Below are 6,246 nucleotides of genomic sequence, written 5' to 3'. Positions count from 1 at the left end.
TTGGAAAAAGGCAGCAATACTTTTTCAATTTTATTTGACGCCCCTACCTATTAGGTACCTATGATAAGTTATTACGAATCTTTCTGCCAAAAAACAACAACAAAAGAAAATAGAAGCAAGATATTTTTTATCTATGCAAAGATACAGATCTAATTGTAAGAACCTTGCCTTCGAAAAAATTGCCATATATTTGAGCTTTTAGTGATTTTTATGCTAAAAAGATTCAAAGTCATATGACTAGTAAATATGGGATTCTAAGTACACACAAATTTGAAATCAACTAAAGATTTCAAATTTGTGTGTACTTAGCGTAAAATCTGGAATTATTAAATAATCCATTTATTTTGGTGAGACTTCATATTTTTACAAGTTCGAAAGAAGAAGAGGAAGCACGCTGCTCAGACCACAGCATATTTAAAAAAGACTCTTACTTTTATGATTCAGTTTTTATTGGCTCTGTAGAGAGCCAATAAAAACTGAATTATAAAAGTAAAAGTCATTTTTAACACGCTCCACCTTTTTGATTTGTTAACAAAACTCGTCTTTTAATTGTCTTGCTGTCTCGCTTGTCGAGCTGGATTTTAATTATTTGAAATGATGATGGGGTGCTCAGATCAGATCATCTCTCAAACTCAGCTTCAACTTCACCAATCTGTTGGAATAAACGAAAAAGCAGCTTTGACAATATCTACCAGATAGGAAAAATTTGTAACAATTTTTACACACATAATTACTAGAGCATTCCGCCATCGGAAATTGCGTAAATGCGTAAATTCCGATGGGAGAAATAGTTTATAAAGGTGACTCCGATGTGATTTAATCTTTTTATTTTCCGATATTTTCCGATGGTTTGTGGTGGCTTGCAAAATTTTGCTGTAATTTTGCGAAAACTTCATAATTATAGGTAAATACATCGGAAATACCACAATATTACGAGTTTACACTTTAAATACGATTTATTGTGAAATTGCGCAAAAATATCGTACGATAATGTGTAAATCTCGAAATATATCGGAGAGTGCGTGAAATTCTCCCCATCGGCCTCGGACTACATCGCACCTCCAATCTGATAGCATTCCTCACCATAGCATCACATCGGAGTCACCTTTATAAACTATTTCTCACATCGGAATTTACGCATTTACGCAGTTTCCGATGGCGGGATGCTCTAATAATTATAGCACAACATAGCAACAATATACAACCTTTTTAAAACTAACATAATAAAAAGTGGTTAGAATCTTTATACTAAATCAAATTTACCAACTTGAAAATTTTCAATTCATCTTTTGAAATTTATCTCAGGCTTTTGTAATCAACGGTTTGGCTCTTCAGTCACGTGTGTTTCAGGTTTTGTGCGTTTTTTGATGTTAAAGATTCAAAAGTATGGGAAATGCTTTTGAATCTTAAACATCAAAAAAAAAAATTGATTTTTTAACAGTGCTTTTCGGTCCTTTTGATGTTTTTGCTTGTTAATTTTCAAGTTTCTTCTATATTATTAAATTTTTTCTGTTCAACAGACCTCAATTTTCTTTTCTTTTTCTTCTTCATACAGTTTTTGCCTCTTTTGAGATGATAAAACAAAAATTACTGATCAAAAGAGTTTTCTACAAAAACTTGCGTTTTCCTTGTGGTGATTACTTGCTATCATAAAAGCACCAATATTCTAAATTTACAAACGTCTCCACAGCAATAGCTATTAAATGAAAGCGTACGCATCACCATAAGTTAATTTAATTTAGTCTTAATGTTTTGTTATTTAATATAAATAGCTTATAAAATAAAAATAAAAACTCCATTTCAAGTCAAGCTATATATAACCAACAGAGTAAATGAAAAACAAGTAAAAAATATTTAAATAATACATAATCGGTATAATTGTTTGATCACCATCGGATCATAATCTGGTAACAGAGGGTAGTTTGTTCAAAGAAAATTTGCCGAAAGGAGAAAAAAACTCGATCGTCTGCAAAACAACAACGTTTAAAGACCACAATGAAGTACAGCGCTCGAAGGTTGCCAAGAAACAAAGATTTTGCTTAAGGTGCTTCCTTAAAAGATTTTCAAAATAGTAAAGTTGGTGGTTTTAATGGCTGTACAAAAACTCATAATAGTTGCTCAATAAGAAGAAATGCGAAAGCAAAACTAATATAAACTCTTAAGAATTTAAAACAAAACACGAGAAAGAGGTTATTGAAAACTCTCTTACGTCATACCAACATTAAAAAAATGTAAAGATTTACATATCTTTGCAAACAGTGCCCATTGTCTTAGAGTATGAAAATATAAAGGTTACAGTCAATGCTTTACTTGATGATGGTAGTACAAAGATGAAACTGAACGCTGATGTAGTAGCTAAATTGTTACTTTGAGCTAAAACGCAAAAAGTTACTGTCAACATGATAAATAGTCAGGTTGATTCTTTTAAAACATTACCAGTTAAATTTCAGCTCGAGCCACTGGATAAAAAGACCAACATGAAAATAAAAACATTAACAATTATCAGCATAAGAGAAATTTCAAAAGTTCGTCGGACTGAAACGTCAAACTAAGCAAAACATTTAGAGAATACTGAATTCCCAAGAATTAGACCGAAGAAAGCTAACATATGTATACTTTCTCATTGACATAACTTATGCTAAATTACCCTGTGAAAAAAAGGAAGTAAAAAGAGGCATAACGAACTAAATGTTCGTCTCGCACCAGTTATATGAACATGCAATGGCGGATTTGTTAGTTATCTATCAACACACTTTTTTCAATTAGAATCGAACACGAACAAAAAAGACATGAATAAAACCCTAAAAAGTTTATGTGAAAGTGAAGGTGATAATTATACGACTACATTGAATTGTTTGAAAAACAGAGAAAAACGTTCATTGAAGAATAAAAGTCTAGGTAGTGCCTATAATAACATTATAATGTAATATCAAGAGGAAGAATAACATGAGAAAACTAGTAACAGAAACATATCCGATAGCAGGTACCGACCACATTTTCAAATTATCCATCTGGACAAATCAGTCACAAAAAATTGAATCGTTTTTCATAGTTCTGCAAAATGCTATAGTAATCCAATAATCTACGTCATTTATCAAGGTCCCGAGCTTCAACAAGATCTATTAACACATAGTTTCGCTGGGTTGTAGTAAAACAGAAATATAATTAACATTTAAAATACCCCAAGCTGGTCGAAGTTAGAAACGGATTTTATGGAGATACCTGGATCCTACAGCAAAACCAGAAGTGTTACAATTTAACCTGATTACACGTCGAGTCAACATTTCGCCTAATATGGCATGTAAATGAGACGTATAGAAGATCTTCTGATGATAAAAATATCCAAGATGCTTGCAAATGACGTCAATTGGTAAAAGCAAATTCATTCATATTTGTACAAATGCATGTGGCTAGGCAAATGAAGCTGATGAATGCAAACAACTCCATACGCCTCGCGATATGCATTTGTACAAATGTTTATTCGACACAGGATAGTTGACATGCAGAATCATATTTTCAAAAGCTTCAGTCCCTTGAAATCTATCAATATCCCAAAACTTTAGTTACTTAGGGTTGTCCTTGGTTTGAAACTTGCTTAGAAGGATATGTGAAGCCTATTTGTTGCCAGCCTAAACTATTATTTGGATTTGCATTGAAATGACAATGGAAACATAAGGTGGGGTAAAGAAAAAGGCAGCATTGACAAATGTTATGTTTCCCACCCAAAACACAAACCATTTGGTTGATATAAACAGATTCTCATGTTATAAAAAGCTGGTCAGAGTGGCATCGATTACATCACCAGCTGGTGTAGTCATCACCAACTGGTGTAGCCAACTGGTGTAGTCAGACAAATCGAGCGAATCGTGCGCAATTTAACGCTCCATTAGAACCACGCGTAGGTGGTTTAGTTTTAAGATGATAAAAATAACTGCATAATACGCGCATGCAGAAACTGATCACGGTCGTTATGTGCATTTATAACCATAAGCCATGCGTTAAAGTGCATACGGCGATGTGGCGCATGCAAAATATGTACCGCGGGTATACAAAATAAGTACCGCGGGCATAAGATACTAATAAGAAGTCACAAACATACTTTCAGCAATGTTTCAAACAACACACATTCTTATCGTTATATTCGGTTATTTCTCAGCTCTCATTGGCGAAGAGAGTGTGCAGTTCCCACCTCTCTCGTTTTAACAGACATACACAACTTGTTGGTTAGAGAGAAAACGATCTTTTTAAATCTTTTATAAGAGTGAAATTGAAAAATGACTACGAGGTGACTTGAACATGCACGGTTCGGATCTAAAGTCAGACGCGCTACCAACTCACCACGTAGCCATGAGTGCAATCGAAATACGTCAATATTTGTTAAAGCTCGTTTCAAAATATGTTGTCGTTTATCACTGCAAACTTCAGATGGAAAACAACGAAAAGAAGTATTTTGTTAAAAATCGAGTTTTCTCCTGGAGAAAAAAGCAAAAGAAAAAAAAGAAAAACGTCAATAGATTATCTACTAGCGTGCTACGGTTTAAAATGCCCCGTTTTCTCGCTTCACCTTCTTATCGGAGTAACAAAAAATCAGTTAACTGTGATGGCGCTCCAATAATTCCATTAAAGGGTGATGTGATCCAGAAAAAAATCATGGTTTACGGATGAAAACCTTTATAACCATTTCAAATGAGTCCATCCTTACAAATCTGTTTAAAGTCTAATAGCTAGATTTGAAGTAAAGGAAACTTTATAAACCTTTTGATAGTGCTTTGTTCGGATGTGGCTTTTTAATGAAACCCGGACTTTCCATTTTGAAATATTTAAAATGAAAAATCAAACTTACTACAAATCCTTTTTGTTTTGTAATGAACTAAATGCTTGTTTCAAATGAAATGAAATTGTAATACGTTTTGTTGTAAGCAACTTTGCAACTAACACAGCATTCTTATTGTTATATTTGGTCAATTTGCAGCTCTCATTGGAGAAGACAGAGTGTGCAGTCCCAATCTCTCTCGATTCAGCAAACACGCACAACCTGTTGGCAAAAGAAAGCGCTCTTTTTAAAATATTTCTAAGAGTGAAAATGAAAAGTGACTAATAGAGGAGTTGAACATTAGCCAATCTGATCTAAAGTCAGACGTGCTATCAACTCACCAATTAGCCACGAGTGACAATCGAAATTTGTCAATATTTGAGAAAGCACGTATCAAAATATGTTGTCGTTTATCACTGCAAATCTCAGTCGGAAGACAGTAAAAGACGTATTTTGTTAAAGTTCGAGTTAGAAACCTGGAGAAATAAAAGTCACTTAAAGTCATGCTGCGGTATAAAACGATCATTTATCTTCCTTTGGCTTCATATTGGAATAATAGGACTTGAGTTTAGTTTGTGTGTTAAGACTGTGTTACTGTGACGGCTTTCCAATAATTTTTGTAAAATCTCGAGGATTAAACACTGATTGTTTGGAGAGACTCTGTATTTAAACTAGTACGAATGCAAGAATGTCTATTCTGCCCCACCAACAGAATAAATAATAAAAAAGAAGTTTGTGGAGAGCACGCACCAATAAATTAACCATTAACAATAATAACCATAGTTAGGTTACAAATGCCACATTAAACAACGCCCACTTACAATAATTAGATAAAAATTATCAGTTTCAGCATGCTCCTTTACAATAGTTAAATTTTTACTGTTACTTTTAACACGCTCCCCCCCCCCCCCCCTTTTTGACTTCTCAAATATTTTTCTTTTAAGTGTCTTAGATATAGTCCATCAAGGGTTGCCTGTTGGGTTGGACGGTTATTAATTGACCTGAGCGACGCATCATTCTGCCTATCTCGGTTTCAACTGCAAAGACATTTTTGTTTGAACTATCATCTTTTTCTTTGCTATCTTGTTCATTATCGATCTCCAGAAGAATTAATTTTTGGACAGGTCGGAAACATATCTTGGATGTTCCTTTCTTCGATATAACCTTTAATTTTGCTCCACCAATTGCTTTGTCTTTTCTTTCATAAACTTCCACAACTCTTGTCATTCTCCGCTGGCTTCTGGGTGTCAAATCTTTGTTATTAACTAACATAATATCATTAACTTTTAGTTTATTTTCTTGTTTATCATCGTTAAGCTTTTTATATAAATGTTGTTGTTTTAGTTCATTCAGATAAACCTTACCGATAATCATTAATTAAGTTCCTTAAATAGATGGCACGTTTCTTGATACCAACCATATCAAAACATATT

The sequence above is a fragment of the Hydra viridissima genome, unplaced genomic scaffold (genome assembly GCF_058129835.1).
Source record: "Hydra viridissima isolate aposymbiotic clone 2 unplaced genomic scaffold, HvirCarnegie_v1 scaffold_12, whole genome shotgun sequence".
Taxonomy (NCBI): domain Eukaryota; kingdom Metazoa; phylum Cnidaria; class Hydrozoa; order Anthoathecata; family Hydridae; genus Hydra; species Hydra viridissima.
The sequence above is the reverse complement of the archived record's forward strand: the minus strand, read 5'-3'. Positions refer to the sequence as shown.